Genomic DNA, 16,718 nt, shown 5'->3' with positions numbered 1-16,718 from the left:
CAGATTTACAAACATGCAGGTTGTGTGAGTACTCTGTAATATTCATAGCATGGCTGCAGTTTCTTCTTGATTGTGTCTTGGGGGGTTTTTACAGTTGGACATGGTGGTGTTTTTGCATGACACAATCATAAAATCAAATAAAAACAAACTGGAGTCTTCAGATTCTCCATTTTATCCAACCAAAATCCAAAGATACTCCGGTTACCAGCGAGGAAAACAGCACCTTCACATTAAAGAACCATAGAAGAAGAAATAATCTGCTTTTAGACCAGTTCTTGATTCAATCTGCGTCAATGAACTTATCTAATTGGCACCAGTCTCCCGTATCCGGTTGTTGTTAAAGAACTTGAAAGCTCCCCATAAGCTGCACCTTCCTTGACCAAAACAAAGATGGCTGCCAGAAACAGAAACCGCTTCCTCGTTTGCATAAGAACCGATTTACTCTGTCTAATAATTTCCCAGATTTCTGTTATTTTTTTAAACTAGACTTTGAGCTCGTCGTGGTGCGATTCGCCTCCGCCAGCTTCAGCCACGCACTTGTTGTTGTTGTTGTGGATTAAAAGCCGGGTGTGTTCCTGCAGCAGATTGCCCTCGGAGAGAGCGGAAAGGCCTTTTAGTGTAAAGGTATTAAGCCCAGGTCTAATCCTGAGCGAGGAAAGCAGCCAATTTAAACTGGATTCAGCCCATGGGACCACACAGTCTCTCTGCTGCTGTCTGAGAGTTGCCTCCATTTATGTCTTTGTCTCCCCTTTGTTTTTGAATATTTGACTGTAAGGATATGTGTGGTGACGTCCTGTCTGTAAGTTCAACAGCAAGAATGAAAAGCAACAGGAAAACCTGCAGGGCTTTCTCCTGTGAATACCAGAGGAGCACACTGTTGGTTTTGGTCTTTCAAAATTTAGTGCTATACAACGCAGTTAAACAAGAACAATGTTTAGGATTTCCTAGTACTGTGCCAGGACAAAAAGCAGAAGTTTGTATTTACAAAGACAGCGCAGCTACAAGACTGTAAGAGCTGAGAATTCGGAGCTTTCTGCAGCTGACCCTGTTGGATGTGTGTTTCTGGGACTTCCTTTCTCAAGCTGCGAAATATCAGGGGAAGAATATTTAAATCCAGTGTGCAGACTGATTTAAATACTTATTTGTTGATATTGAAGTGAACTGACTGTACCTGGATTTAGACAACGGCACAATTTCTTTAAATCCCCCATAAAATCACAACTATTTGGGCTTTTTGTGATACTTTGCCCCGTTTAGTAAATCTGGCCCCTAATGTCTGCAAAGGAATAGAAACAAGCATTGTCACCCAATTCAATCTGTTTTCACCTCAAAAAATGCATTCTGGGTAAACTTTAAAGGGTCACACCACCATGCAGGACAGTTGGCTGCTCATCTTCTAGCCTTGCATCCACCCGTGTCAGGAAAATGAGAAAGTTCTCAGGGTGTTGCATTTACAGAAGAAGAAGCTTGGCCAATGAGTTAACCGTTTGAACCTAAATATCAATTATTAGTGCCATCCATCCATGTAATGCACTGCTGGCTGGGCCCTTGTTCATTTGTACTTTCATAGGTGGTCCTTTAAAAAAAACAAAAAAAAAACAGCTGCAGTTCTTCAACAATCCTCCCAAAAATGCAAGACTTCCTGCTCTTTCTTTCCCTGAATAACCAGGAACAAACGCTCTCATCTGAACCAGCACACACAAATCTTTCTTTCTTTTTTGATGAAGGAGTTGAGAATAACGGGACCCTCACTGCGCTGCACATGAAAGCCTTTTCAGAGCACCCCTCCTGCTCCTGATGCAGAACTACGACAGCACGGATAATTAGGGAATTGTATTTTGAAAATATAGGTCTGCATGGTAATGAGGGCACAACGCTGAATCAAAAAGCCTTCAATTCAGCTCAATCTGCCAAAGAGCTGCAAAAAGGAGAGTAGCTACAAGGCAGATAAAGAGAGAGAGAGAGGGGAAAAACACATTACTACTGTGGATTAAAAACAGATCACACGTACAGTGTTAAGTCTCCACAGGGCCGTGACATCTGCAGTAATGCAATAACAACACAGCAACCCATTCAACCACTACAAGAGCAGAGAAAAACAAGACACCGCTGTCCTCCTGATTCATCCTTCAGTTTAAAAGAGCCCACAAAAGAGGGTAAATATCCCCCGAACGCTGACATGTTAAACAGTTTGTCCTGAAACTCAAGGTTGTTGGATTTGATAGCAACAACTCTCAGTGAGAAATAATCAAATCCAGGAAGGCAGGGCCAGTTTTGCACAGCAGAGCCAACGTTTTACCAAAGAAAATGAAGATATGAGAAAATATGTTTAGTGTCCTTTGTCCCGCAGCAGATGAGTCCCTGAGCCTGGTTCAGTCAGAGGCGTATCCCGTTAAAAGGGAGTTTTTCTGCCCCGCTGTCGCCTTGCTCAGTGGAAGCCCCTTTTTTATTGTTGGGGTTTTCTCTGCATTATTGCAGGTTCTTTACCTTACAGCGTAAAGCACCGTGAGGTGACTGCTGTTGTGATTTGGTGCTATGTAAATAAAACTGAACTGAAAAGGCCACGTCTATGAAGCAGACTGGCTCTTAAAAAGCTAAGATAGTGCTGTTTTGCACGTGTGTAACCACACGTATACGTGATGGACGATTAGGTTTGTGACACGGGGTTTGTTTTAACCCAGACCACCATCTTTTTTAAAGCCTCCGGTGAACCTGAAGTAGAAAGGACAGAAATGGAATAATCTGCGACTTATTCTTATACCCCACCACCAGCCTTACAGCCACTGAGCGCAGACCTTATTGCCGTTAAAATTAAAACCATGAAACATGCTCTCTGATCTAAAATGCTACCCTGATGCACGGTGGGGCCGCGGGACCACCGTCACCTCCACCCCGTGTCTGGCTCTGACACTAACCTTCATCTCTGACCACAGAGTGCAGAGGGTCACAGACAGGACGACTTCGCTGAGCCATAAAGTTTCAAATGACACGGCACGTGCTTTAAGCATGTTAGATCCATCTGCAGGATCAGCAGAGACCACACACAGTGTCCTCACACAGGTTTGCCTGTGTAGGACTTCCCTCACACATCTTCAGTGTTGACATAAAAACTTGTTTAAATGGATTTGCAGCAGAACCAGCAGTTTCTGCTGGTTTAATCAAAATCAAGTCTAACAAACACAATTGCTCCGAAATGTTTCTGAAAATCATCTGACATGTGACCCTTCGCTTTCTTGAAAATTTGTGCAGCAGGTTCGTTCCAACAAACTCTCACAGCAGTTCATGAAGGTCCATTAAAGCCTTTAATGTGACGATAAATAAGGATTACTTTGAACTTTAGCGCTTCAGCTGTGTTAAGGTTACCTAGGACTTTCAATTGATGCCACAGGTGCAACTACTAGAAGGCCGAAGGGTAGCATTTTAAAGATTTGGAGGCAGCCTCTAGTGGTCATTAGAGAAACTGCACTTCAGTGTTGGCTTTTTCAGCCTGCCGGTTGGTTAAAAGTTGGCGAGAAGGGGCTCGTCTTCAAAGCCAGGCGCATTATCCTAGCAGACAACACTAAAATTCTTTTTGTTTAATCATGTTTCACCATCTTTAAAAACCTTGATGGATCATTTTTGCTTTGCCAGAAACTTTCAGAGGACACGAACGTGAAGTCTTCTGTGGCAGCTGTGACCCTGGTAGCAGCAGAAAAGGCCACAGTGGAGTCAAACTAATGTCACCAGTGTCCAGACTCAGACCCATGGCACAGAAATCTGTGTCGTGCTGCGTTTACTTTTTACAGTGATTTGACACTAGAGGTTGAAAAGCTGCAACTTGTAGTCATTCTGTGTTTAAATCAGTTCCAGTTGGAGTTCTGTTGAGAAAGGCGAAGAACTCGATGAAGAAAAGCGGACATAACGACTTTTTGTTGTATATTAGCTGTCGGGACACACTGATACATCAGCTCAACCACTCTATTGTCTGGACTGGCAGGTATGTAGATATAAAAGCATGGTTCCTCCATTTAAAATGATCAAAACCAGTCAAAGTTACTGTTACTGCACAGTACACAGAGCATTCAGCCAAGTTGGTGGAGGCCAAGTAGAAGCTTGGTTTTATCAGCCTTTTATGGAGATATGCATCTTGTTCCACTTGTCAACTCTCATATTAAACATAAAGGTTAACATGAAAACAATCCCAGTGAGCGAAAAGCTCAGGCTGCTCTAAACACTCAATTTATAACTGTTTTTTTTAACTTTTGGTTCTGTATGATGTCATAGAGAGGGGATATCCCTAATATGGTCATCTCAGGCACAAATGGAACCGCCAATCAGAAAAAAAGTTATCCCAAAAGGGGGAGGGACTAGAACAACTTCTGTCAGACAGAAGATGAATTGAGTGGTTGCACTTAGACCGAGTACAAGACACACAAGGATTATTTTGAACAGTGAATAATGCAAAGCTGCTCTGATAGAGTCCATGAATAAAAATATGGAATTGAATAACTGAATACCAGTAAAGCTAACTGAATAATTACCTTTACTGTTGTGCACCCACTAAAAGAAAAATGCAGTTTTTGGAGATGGCACAGACAGAGTCTGAACTCACTGAAATCTTCTGACAGCCAGTAAAACCTAAAAGGGGGAAGTCTCTGTCACACCATCTTAAGATGGATGGAGACAGCAGTCCTAATCCAGACTAATTTGGGCTGATGCCAAGCAAGGAGTAAGGACAGTATTTAAGATTAATTTATATCCCCGGGGCACCGCTGTAACTTTGGACTCTGCTGTTTCACTTGCAGCTTGATTAACAGCACGGTTTACATTTTAACTGAAGAACTACAGTGACGGTTTCTGTTTGAGAAAGTTATTCATTAATTTAGCCAAGCGGAGGAAGTCTCAGAGACCAAACTGTCCATGCACAGTGAAGTCAGAGTTTAAGGTCTGTTTTTACTTCCTGGTTCTCTTACAAGCTGAAATCAGGAGTTTTATTTTATCTGCACCACACCCGGAGAGTATGAACACACAATCTGGGAGAAAAAAAAAGAAACATCGGAGCTGTCGGCTCATTGTTTGTATTGATCTGTTAGAGCTGTGTGAGGTTCTCCTTGCAGACATATGTATGTAGGTCCATGCAGGTCATGATGGGCTAATATGCTTGACTCAAGACAAACTGGGTGACTTCTTATGTCCTCTGCAAAAGTTTCATCTGAACGGCATCTTCAGCTTTAGAAGCTGAAATGTCTTCAATAACCTAAAAGGCCGACTCAAACACTGCATGGACCCTCTTGGAATTTGGACCCGGTGTTTTCCGTCTTTGCTGTTAATCATTTGTCAATATTTTAAACTCTGACACAACAAAGGTGAAACCTTTTCTGACCATATCACACCAGTACTCACATATGCAAAATTCAGATTTGATGCCTTCCTGTTTGCCTGCATCACCTCACACTCTGACACAGTCTAACTAACAATCTTCCTGTGTCTGGTTCAGATTCAGCCCTCCTATGAATAGAAAGGATGTTTGTGTCCAAGTTAGGGATGCACCAATCCAATTTTTTTCCAGGTCCAATACTGATACCTTTGCTTCTGGTACCTGCTCATGCTGGGTTAAAAAGCTGTAACCCTGACTGTGAAGCAGAGACTAGGAATGATAGGACAAAATATTTTAATGTTATTCAACAAATTTACTTGTGATAGTTTGATTTCAACTCAGTTTGAGAGTCATTAGGAAACTGCTGTTATTGACTTTCCTCCTCTGACTCGGAGTTTACCTTCCTTTACTGCTCCTCACAGACACATTTTGGAGCTGATCCGAGGTGACAGGATTGGACTGATATCCCATTCAAATGTCAGATCAAAGCATTAATATTCCATTTTAGTGGACTTACTTCCTTTCTGTTCTTTAGGCAGTGGATCATCTGCACCTTATTTGTGGTTCAGAGCATGTGTGTCCCATAATTCCCACCATCCAACAGTGAACCAACAGACCAAACTTCCCTCTGACAGAAGTGATTTAAACAGTGTTTTCTATACATATATCATTATCTTTAAAATGCATTATAATGAATATGTCATAAAATCTTAAGGCACACCTGGAAGTGCTGCTCATAGGGGGTCATATGATTGTTGGGTTTTTCTCTGTATGTATTATTGTAGGGTCTACCTTACAATGTAAAGCGCCTCGAGGCGACTGTTGTTGTGATTTGGTGCTGTGTAAATTAAACCGAACTGAATTGAATTAAATAGGAAAACAGCTTTGCACCATGTTACAAACACACATTTAATGTAGAATCCTGTGAAAAGTGTTGACGATATTTCACATATGAAATACGTGACTGATAATAAGTCGGTATATTTCCTGACTTCATTTAAATGGATACCTGAATCTGAAGCTGCTGTCTGCTCGTCCTAATAAAACATATCATTCACTAGTTGGGAAGAAGGAATTTTCCTCTATCTGGTCAGATATTTGTTGACAGTCTGAGAAGAATAAAGGTTTTTCTTTATAGAAGTCAAAATGAAATCCAGGCTGTACAGATGTGACGTTCTCTCAGAAGTCAGCCTTTTATTTTATGTTCAAATTCGAAGCTGCAGAAAAGACCAAAACGACAGCATCTTCTGTTTGAAGCTTGGCGTGAAGGAAGCGTGGGCGACTGGAAGCACAGATGCATCGTGGACAATGAAAAACATCCACTGCAATTCCAACTGTGAAACTACTTCCCACATTATCTGAACAATAGGCAAGTTTCCCCAACCATCAGCCCTGCTTCTCTTCTTTAACGACAGAATGATTTATATTCAAGGTTCAACACAGGAATCCAAACTTAATATGTAATTTTTGCAAACCTATAACATTTCCAGTTAACACTTATTAACTTCCAATTAAGTTCTCTTCCAAAGAGACCAGTTGCTCATTAAGTGAATATATGAAAACTCACGTGTGAGCATTAACCAAATTCCCCAAAACAATGCTTGGAAGTCCTAATAGAGTAGCTTTGCATGATTCACAGTTCAAAATAATCCTTCTCAGTTCATTCTATTTAAAACAAGCTGTTTTAGCTCCTCCTCCTTTAAGCCGACTGTCTTCTGATTGGCTGTGCCTCACAAAAATCACAGAGAAAAGCATATTTGGTCTATTTAATGGTTTAATAGTCACAGTGGAAGATTTTCTTTTCTTTGCTCAGTGTTATTTTAGCACAACTCGTGAAATTAATCAGCAAATGTTCTTTGATACACTTACAGATAAATTTAATCTGTGTAGATTTACGTTTTTCCTCAGACTGTATCCTCTTTGGGGATTTTAATCATTTTCTTTCAATCCACTTTTTACTCACCATGCATTCTTAAAACCCATTCTTTAGGCACCCATAATTAATAACTCACATATTTTCCTTTCATTGGCTGCCCCTCATAAGCAAGTCTATACTGCAGGTGGGCGTGGCTTCTCTGCGTGAGATGACCATATTGAGGAAATCTGCTGTCTGTGACATCTAAGAGTAAAAAACTGAGCACTGGGAGCAGAGAGAAGTCTGACCTTCGGTTTCAGGGATTACGTGTACATACTCTGACCTCACTATTCAAAACTTTGCCCATGAAGTAAGGAAAAGTAGGATAAGTTGACTTTAACAGAGAGTCCATGTTACTGCAGGCCCTCCAACAGCTCATCCACCTCCTTCACACTACAGGCATTTCTCACCAAAAGCTCAGTTTAAAGGGACATTCTGTGTTTTCTCGTCCCTGTCCATAGTGGCATCATTATAAGAGCTTATTATGGCGTTCCAGAGGCCGACTCACAGACTAAATGCCTTGTTTCTGTCCGCCATGGGAGATTTCTATAGAGCCTGAACTCCCTCCTTCAACAGAGAGGCCCCTTCATCGTCCTGCCCTCCTCCTCCTCCTTGCTCTCTTCTCCCTCTGACACAGACGAGCCTTTATCTGCCCATCATGTGCTCGCTCTCGTTCTCTTTTTTCTCCGGCCTGACCCTGTTTTCCGCAGGCATGCTGGGTAGGATTTGGGGGGAGACACACACACACACACACACTCTCAGAGTAATGTGGGGGGAAAAGGCTGATTTGGAAATCCAGCTAAATATTTTATCCATGGCAGCGCTATCTGTCTGCGTAGCTTAATACCGATTTGATGTTATCTCTTAAGTCTTTCCAGCAGAGGTTTTCTTTTTTTCCTCCACATTTTATTTTCTGGTCAAATAATCTCTTCATATCAGCCATTCAGCATCAACACACAAACATATGCGAGACAACAGCCACCTCAACGAGTCAAAACCTGCTGCGGAGGTGCAGGTTGCTGTTGTTTTTAGTTATTCCCAGTTTGTTCTGGAACATCTCAAAACTTTCCCAAATCACTTGTTTTGTTGGGTGAACAGTCTCGACAACCACAAATATTCAAAGAAACAAGGGGGGTGATTATTAAAAGAAAGTTTGAGAATTTCTGGTTAACTCTGCACCTTTTCTAATGTTATCTCTTCAAAAGATTTTAACTCTTCTTAAAATGTTAAATTCTCAGAGAAATGTGAACAAAATGCAGCAGAGCATTCCTTAAAGACATCGTGTTTGGACTTTAGTTAAATTAAGTTAAATATTTCCTTACTCATATATTCTTCAGCTTTGAAAATCCAGTTTATTTACAGCCCAAATCCAGACACCTCAGTGTATGTGTCATCCAGTATGTGCCAATATAAAACCCTTATGACTGGGGTGCTTCAGAAATGGCGCCGTCACATCCACGTCCATTCACTTCAGTGTTTTTAACTCTTTAACTTTAACTTGTCTGCAGCACACGCTGGAATCTGCAGCTCAGACGACAGTGAGTCGAGCTGCGTCTTCACCTTAAGTTGCTAACCAGCCCATTCTCATTCTGGGGAGTTAAGGTGACAGGGCAGTTTTTAGAGCCAAAACTTCCTCACCACTACTACAGCTTTCCAATGTGCACCTTGTAGGTCTCCCTGCATCCAACGCTGCTGCGTCAGCTGGCACCTTTGCTAAGCCACAGGTGATGTCTGACAAAAGCTATCATCATGTCACACTTCAGGGGGAGTATGTGATGTGCCAACTAGTTCGCAATCACAATGCTGATACCAAAAAATGAGCAATGCATAAGCTAACATATCAACCAACCAGCATCCGACCCAGAAACGCAGCGCTGGTCAGACACTTCACATCATAAACTCTGTTTCTGACCTACCAGAGCGATGCTGCAGACACATCGCTGCAGACATGCAGAGCATTACATAAATCAAACATACTGAAAAAACCACGCTGTAAGGTGAGAAGTTTAAAAAATGAGCATGACTAAGCTAATCAGAAATCAGGGTGAAGCCGTATCCCAATGATTTCCCATCGATGCTAAACACGTGACCTTTTAACGGTAAAGATGAGCGTATACGGAGAAACTCGTGGATCCATCGTAGTCTTGCATGACAGAAAAGCGAAGACTTTGCACATGTTGTGCATTTCACTGAATTTAAAACAACCACATGATCCACGCGTGACCAGAGGAAACAATCCCCTCCTCTGCTCTCCCATCGCGCTCGCCGCGTTCGGCATCTATACATCCATTTTCCTCGCTGATTGTTCGCGGTTAGCTGCGATACGTGATGCTGAGCACTGCCTCCTGGGTTCCCACAAAACTTCTGTCATTTTCCTTTTTATCTTCTTTATATTTCACTCACTGATTGATCATTATCACCCTCAACTATTTTGTCTCCTCTTCCTTTAAATGCGACCTCCTTCACCACTTCTCATTCCTCCCTTCCTTCCATTTATTACCCTTCACTTCTCTTATTTCTTCACTCCTTTCCTCACTGTCTCTTTGGCTCCTAATATCCTTCTGCTCCATCTTTCTTTGTTAACATCTTCCTGTTTCCTTTTGTGCCTTCTTTCTCCTTCTTAACCTCATTTCTTCTCCTCATTCTTACCGTTTTCTTCTTTTTCTGTCTCTTTAATTTGCCGTGCCATCCTCTGCATCGCTCTCTCCTTTCCTTTATGCATGTTCCTCCACTTATAAGCCATCATCCATCCTTTTGCTCCTCGTCATTGCTTCCTGCCCATTTCTCTTCTTACTTTCGCCATTTTAACCCCAACAATAATTTGTCTTTTTTGTCTATCGTTCATCTTCGTCGTCCCGTCTTCTCGTCTCCTGCGTTCGTTCATTTATCTCCCATTCATCATTCAGCCCATTAACCTTTGCTTATCAGCTAATTACTCTTCTTTCTGACACAAGCTGGGACTGCGTGTGTGCTGAAGGTGACCATATCGTGTTGGTACTGAGTCAAAACTTGAAATATGTTTTTAAACGTTATACTGACTGTGCAACGATGAGCAGCCTAGGGTCAAAGGTCAAACTAAACGTTCGACATGTTATACACAGATGTTTGTAAGAAAAATCAGAACTGGGTGTGACATCACAACTGGACCAATAGCTGACACCGATCTCTCTCTCTATTAGTGATTATTATTTATCCCCCTTTCCTGCAGACAAACAGAGAAATCTTAATCATAAATATTTACTAAATGCCATTAATTTGGTGAAAAACTGATGTAACGCAACTGACATCGGCTTCTGACTTCAGTAAATGCCGTTTTCTTCTGTGCCGATGTCAGTGGACAAGGCCAATACCGATTAAAACACGGGGCTCTAGTCCAGATTTCCATCTTCTGTGCGTCAATGAATCAGTGTTTACTATGAATTCTGTCCCAGCATCGATGTTTAAAACAACCAAAGCTAATGGCGACATTTTTCCTCCCTTTGATCGTTATGTAAAAACACCAAACTGCAGCCTTTTAGCTTTTTCAGATCTTTAAACATTTATCTCATGAAAAATTAATGTGATAAATGTCAGATTCTGACATCAGTTTTATTCTTTAACCATATCAGCAAACATACAAATATTCTGCAGATTTATTCATACTGGTAGCAAACTGTTTGTAAAATGTAAATACTATGAGTTTGGGTTGGATGCTGATATTTTAACTTTGACTGTTGAGTTCTGATTATTTTTAATGTTTATTTTGGTTTTCTAGTTTTTCCACTTCTACTTCTTTTTTTATGTAATGTGCAAATATTATAAAGCCACAAAATCCAGGCAACATCAGGTAAATATCAGGCGCTAAAATCAATAAATCTATAGATGTTGGACGGATATACTGACGCATTTGTGTGAGGAAGATTAATCTATTTAACTGAAACTAAACTAAAGGTGTTAAAAACATTTAAGCTGAACAAAATAAAACTAAACAATGTGTAATAAGAAGAGTATCATTTAAATTAAATAAGAAATATAAAGAAAAATATAACAGAAACAGGAGAAACTATGTGAGAATTCAGTTTATGACTAATATTCAGACTAAAGTATCTACTACATTTTTCCCTGATAAATACCAATATATAATCTAACTAAAACTGAATGTATTTAATAAACTTATGGAAGCTAAATTTAGTACAAAATACATAGAAAATACTGCCCTGTGTCACAACTAGGGCTGCCACGATTACGTCGACTATCAAAATCGTCGACGACTGATTTAATAGTCGACGCGTCGTTTGAAGCTTTGTAAGATCCCAAAAGACGCAGGAATAAGTAGTAGGATTTAAGAGTGTAATAACGGACTGAAACAGAAGATGGCAGCACTGCATGTACAAGGATGCCAGCTGCCGTTAAACCCCGAAGAAGAAGAAGAAGCTGTGTCCCAGAATTCATAGCGCAGCCCAGCTCAGTTTCCAACAATGGCGGCAGCTAGTTAGTTTTAATATTACTCTTATTAATCTTTCTGGGTCACAAAATAAACGTTTAACATATTTTCAGGCGAGAATGTAGCTGTGTAAACCTCAAATATCTGCTCAGTTTATCAAGACACCACATATTTTCAAAAGCGCTCCGACGTTTTCAGAGACGTCTGTTACCCACTAGCTCGATAGCTAGCCGGGGGCAAGGCTCACTAGAGCCGTGAGAACACCGGACTCCCGGCAAATAGTTTTCAAACCCACCGCCGTCTTTCGCTACTCAGGTTAAACATGATATATAAGTCACTTAGATAACTTAACAATGATATTGTTTGGCTTTTTTTCGTATTTTATTTGTTCCTGAGTAAATCGGTTTGGCTGAGATTAAATTATAGTTTTTACACAGCTGAATAAATGTCAAACAGACAGCTGATCATCAGAAGTGTGAGATGCTCGAGAATATATTCCGGTGTCCCGTTATATTTTAGATAGCAAGGAGTTTATTAAACTTCACCGAAACAATCTGAAAATTTAATAAACTGTCATCTTGCCTTTATTTTTAGTTAGCACCTTAAACACTTCAAGCTGTAAGCTAATGATAGTTATATAAGAGCAGATGCTGCTGGTGCAATAAGCTGTACGCTGTACGTCCAATGGATGATGATCTGATTAGTCGACTAATTGCAAAAATAATCGGTGACTAGTCGACTATCAAAATAATCGTTTGTGGCAGCCCTGTGTCACAACACACTTCACTTTGATCACAACTCCAAAAACACTCACACTGAAAGTTTCCTCTCAGACTTGTTTCAACCCCTCCACCACCCCAGCATCCACCTGTAGCCTCCAGGCAGACGTTTGCTCATCATGCACCAATGTTTACATCCATGATAAAAAAAAAACAGCAAGCCCGGAGTCTAAACACCAAACTCTAAATTTAATCTGCTGCTGTGACAAATCAGTCATTTCAGACATGAGCCGTCTGAACGAGGAGACGCTTGGCTCTCCTAGCGCCATTTAGCTGGGAGCAGTGCACCAGACCACCTGACGGCACCCTAAAATATATAAAAATGGGTGTAACAATAGGCAACAGTGTTGAGCAAATCACATAAAAATACTGCAGAGTTGTAGCACAGCTGTATGCTTTAATTTCTTCTATTTTAGCATCTTTGAGTCAGAGGGAGCTGAAAGGATTTGGAGTGCTGTCTCAGGGTTGGTTTGATTTTAGAACCTGAAGGAGCGTTTGGACCCATAAATGTATGACGTCAGACTTTCCAAGCAGATAAAATAACCCTACATGTGCGTTAGACCACAACTATCTATATTTTATCCTGTGTGAATGTGAAATTTGAGTTTAAATAAGGTGACCTCTCATTCTTCACTTTTCCTTCCTTTTTTCCTCTCTCCTAGCTCTGTGTCCTTCTTCCCTTTCTAGTTTAACTTGAACCCTAACCCTCCTCCCACATTTTTATTTCCCCTCTTTTCCTCCGTTTATTTCCACCATGTTCTGCTAGAAGCTGCATGAGAGGGAGGAGTGCACGAGCTCTCCTCCTCCTTCTTATTTTATTTATTTATTCTTTATCCGTCAAAGCTCCTGCAGCGTGTGCGCGCAGTGGAAAATGGAACATAAGTCTAATGAGAAGGAGGCAGAGGGAAGGAGGGAGGGAGGCGCGCACACGAGGCCCGAGGAGGACGACGAGGGGAGGAAGCCAGCCAGCCAGCCGCGCGCATGCTCGAGACAGCAGGTGCCCGAGCCCCCGATGAAGAGGGGAAAAAAACTAATTTGCATTGCTAATGAGCTCCTCTCCGAGCCTCCTCCCCCCTCCATTTTGGGGGGCAAAAAAAGCTTCTAATATGGCGACATGTTTTAAAATCGTGTGCCCCTTCGTCTTTCCTCCCAAACACACCAAAGGAGGGGAAGACGTTTAAAATCCTACCACCATGTTGCAGTTTTAAAGGATAATTCTGTAAGTTATGTATTAAAAAAATCCAAATCAGAGCTGAAACACTGCAGAAATATGAACAAAGCAATAAAAACATGATGATCCAGAAGGTCAGCAGACTTCAGTGTTTACTACACCTGCTGCAGACACACTTCACATCGATGCAGGAAGGACAGAAAAATATCAGCGCAAACATTCGCATTCAGCTCCAACTGGACCCAGTTCAGTGTGTCTTTATGAAAAGCTTTACACGGGGAACAATGGACGGCACATGGGCCCCCAAAACAACCGCTAAATGATCGATTAATCACCACCTGGTAATTTAATCATGATCAAGATAAGCAGCAAATGAGTGAGGGGTTCATGGCTTTACGATCAACAACAGAGAGAGGGGGGCTCGCAGAGAATCCATCACTGAGCAAAACAAGTGAAGCGCCAGATTCCCAACAAGCACGTCGTTGTCTATTGTTGGAGGAAGAAAAGAGTGGCATACTTCTCACTTTTAACCCCCAGCCTCGACACATCAGGGCCAACAGGACGGGAAACAGCCGATAGTGACACTACATACACGAGTTTTCCCGCTTTCCTCGCGCTGACCTCGTTTACGTTTCTCACGTGCACGCTGGGCTCTGATTGTGATGTGATTCTGTCTGTCGCCATGTGCGCACCATTTTTTTTTTTTTTTTTTTTTTTTTTTTTTTTAAAAACACGCGCTTCATCGAAAATGGCTTAAAGACCCTCACGCGCCCTCTCCCCTCCCCGCCCCCTTTCCAGTCTCTTTTCTTCCTGCGCGCGCATTCAGACTGAGATTCTGTGTTTATTGCGCTCGCTGCTGCCCGGGCGCGTAAACAACCTCACGCGCCTCGACGGGTTGTTTTTTAAATTATTATTATTTGTTCTAATTCACTGATTTTATTTTTGTGGTAGGATATTTTCCAGACTGCACGCGCTCAAAACAGAAACACACACAGGCGCGCGCGCGCGCGCAAGTAGGAGAAGATGACAGACACACATGTCAGAGCCACAGGGACCGACCTAACCGTCCGTCCCGGAGAGCAACAAACGCCCCTTGGAGCCGCGTGGAAGCACGAAGAGACATTAACAGCTCCGTGTGACATCAAAGTATCAACCGCAAGCCCCGCGCGAGTATCATCACCTATCACACACAGCTCCTGTGAGGCTCCATAACGTCACAAAAACACGCCAACCATCCTGTGTTTCCCCCCCACTCAATTAAAGAAAAAATCTATGTAAATAAATATATATAAACGTGTCTCTTTGCAAACAGACTCAATTGGATCAAAGGCTTTTTGGGCACAAGCGCGCGCGACGTCGCCAAACAACAGCCCCCGTTCATTGTCCCCCTCCGCAACCGTCACCGCCGACAAAAACAAGCCCTCGCACGAGGACCCCGGATCAGCACACCCGCACGCCACCACCACCTCCACCACTACTACTACCAGGTTAATATGACCGTTAAAGGCTAATTACCCGCCGGCTAATCGCCATTAAACACACTCCTGCGACCTGTAGCCTCCAACTGCAGCCGAAATAAAAGCCTCCGCTCATTAAGAGGTGAGCAGGAAAACATGAATAAGACGCCAGAGATGTGCCACTCGGCAGAGTGATGGTCAGAGTGGAGAAATGCAGAAATAAAAGAGGCAAACAAACCTCCTTTCGTGTGCGTAAATCCGTTTCCAGGCGCGTGGACAGAAAGGTAATAAGCTTGTTGTGTTGGACGGGAAAAGACGCTGCCGGGGCTAAATCCTACCAGCCATCCCCTCTCTCTCTCTCTCTCTCTCTGTTGCTCGCTCGCGCGTCTGCCTGCGTCGTCGCTCTCTCTCTCTCCCTCTCTCTCAGCCAATTGTGTGAGATGAAATTGGCGCGAGGGGTTGAGCAGCGGGACGTTGGCAGGTTCTTCTCTCTCTCTCACACACACACACACACGCACCGTTCACCTCTCAACGTTATTTGGTTGCCCCTAGCAACCACGAAGACCACCACCCCTTCTGCGCCCCTTGTCCAGGAGCCCCATCATCTCCACCCTCACCACCATCACTTCACCCGACTCCACCTCCTTAGACTGCCCAAAAAAATGTTTCTGAGAAAATGTGAAAATGATTTTTCTCTCCATCCCTCGTGCGAGGGATGCGCGTGCAATCTTTGAATTAAAAGAGAGAGAGATGAGTGAGAGACAAAGGGAGCAGATGGAGTGAGATAGTCAGCGGCGCTCCTCTGTGCGCCAGCAGCTTACAACTCTCCCTGTGGTGGCTGCTCCATTCACGCTTCACGCATTGTTTTCCATCTTTGTGTGTGTGTGTGTGCGTGTGTGTGTGTGTGTGTGTGTGTGTGTGTGTGTGTGTGTGTGTGTGTGTAGGCCGGAGAACAATGGGGGCAAAGCATCAATGAAAGAAAAGAAGAAAAAGAGAGGAGGGTGCAGGGCGAGGTGGCCCCTTCCTCCTAAATTTAAAATATGCACAAAAAGCTCGGATCTTCTCTGGATTTCCTCCTTTTGTGTCCACACTGCATCTTTACTGTGTGTACATTATGGCTGCAGTTTTTCTTTCAGCACAACTGGAAACCTGCAGAACTGCAGTTGCTCTGAGGTCCACTTTAAGGGGAAATGATAGCTCAGTGGAGGCAGCTCATTGGTAGCTCGCTGGAAGCTACGGACTGCAGAGAGGATCTGCTGTCAGAAGGGGGCAGTGTCAAAAATATTTGGCTGTACTGTGATAATAACAGTCTCACAGCAGTTTGTAAAATATTCACAAGTGTTAATTTACTAATTCAAGGCAGTTCAGTTTTATTTAGATAGCAGTAAATCGCATCAACAGTAAACAGCAGTAAAGGTAGAAAACTGAAAAATGACCCCCATGAGCTAAAACTTGGTGACAGTGGGAAGGAAAAACTCAGTTTTACCAGGAAGAATCCTCAGCAGTTGGGGGTTAGGGGAGCAAGACAGGACAAAAGATTCACATTTCTGTTTCTGGGCACAACATTTCTAGTTTTTAATGTACCTGAACAGACTTGGCACAACCACAGTCTAATAA

The 16,718-nt window shown here is 42.5% G+C and overlaps 1 protein-coding gene across 1 annotated transcript in view; it reads right to left on the bottom strand.

Annotated features, from left to right (window-relative positions):
* Positions 1 to 15,608, bottom strand: part of LOC146372851 (uncharacterized) — a 41,293-nt gene extending 25,685 nt beyond the window's left edge. Inside the window, exon 1 of the mRNA XM_084950658.1 lies at positions 15,340 to 15,608. The gene's annotated coding sequence lies outside the window, so the exon portion shown is untranslated. The remainder of the gene's footprint in view (positions 1 to 15,339) is intronic.
* Positions 15,609 to 16,718: the final 1,110 nt, after the last annotated feature.

The sequence above is a fragment of the Perissodus microlepis genome, chromosome 14 (assembly GCF_051167445.1).
Source record: "Perissodus microlepis isolate ML-2025 ecotype Zambia chromosome 14, ASM5116744v1, whole genome shotgun sequence".
Taxonomy (NCBI): Eukaryota; Metazoa; Chordata; class Actinopteri; order Cichliformes; family Cichlidae; genus Perissodus; species Perissodus microlepis.
This window is presented reverse-complemented; position numbering and strand designations above follow the sequence as displayed.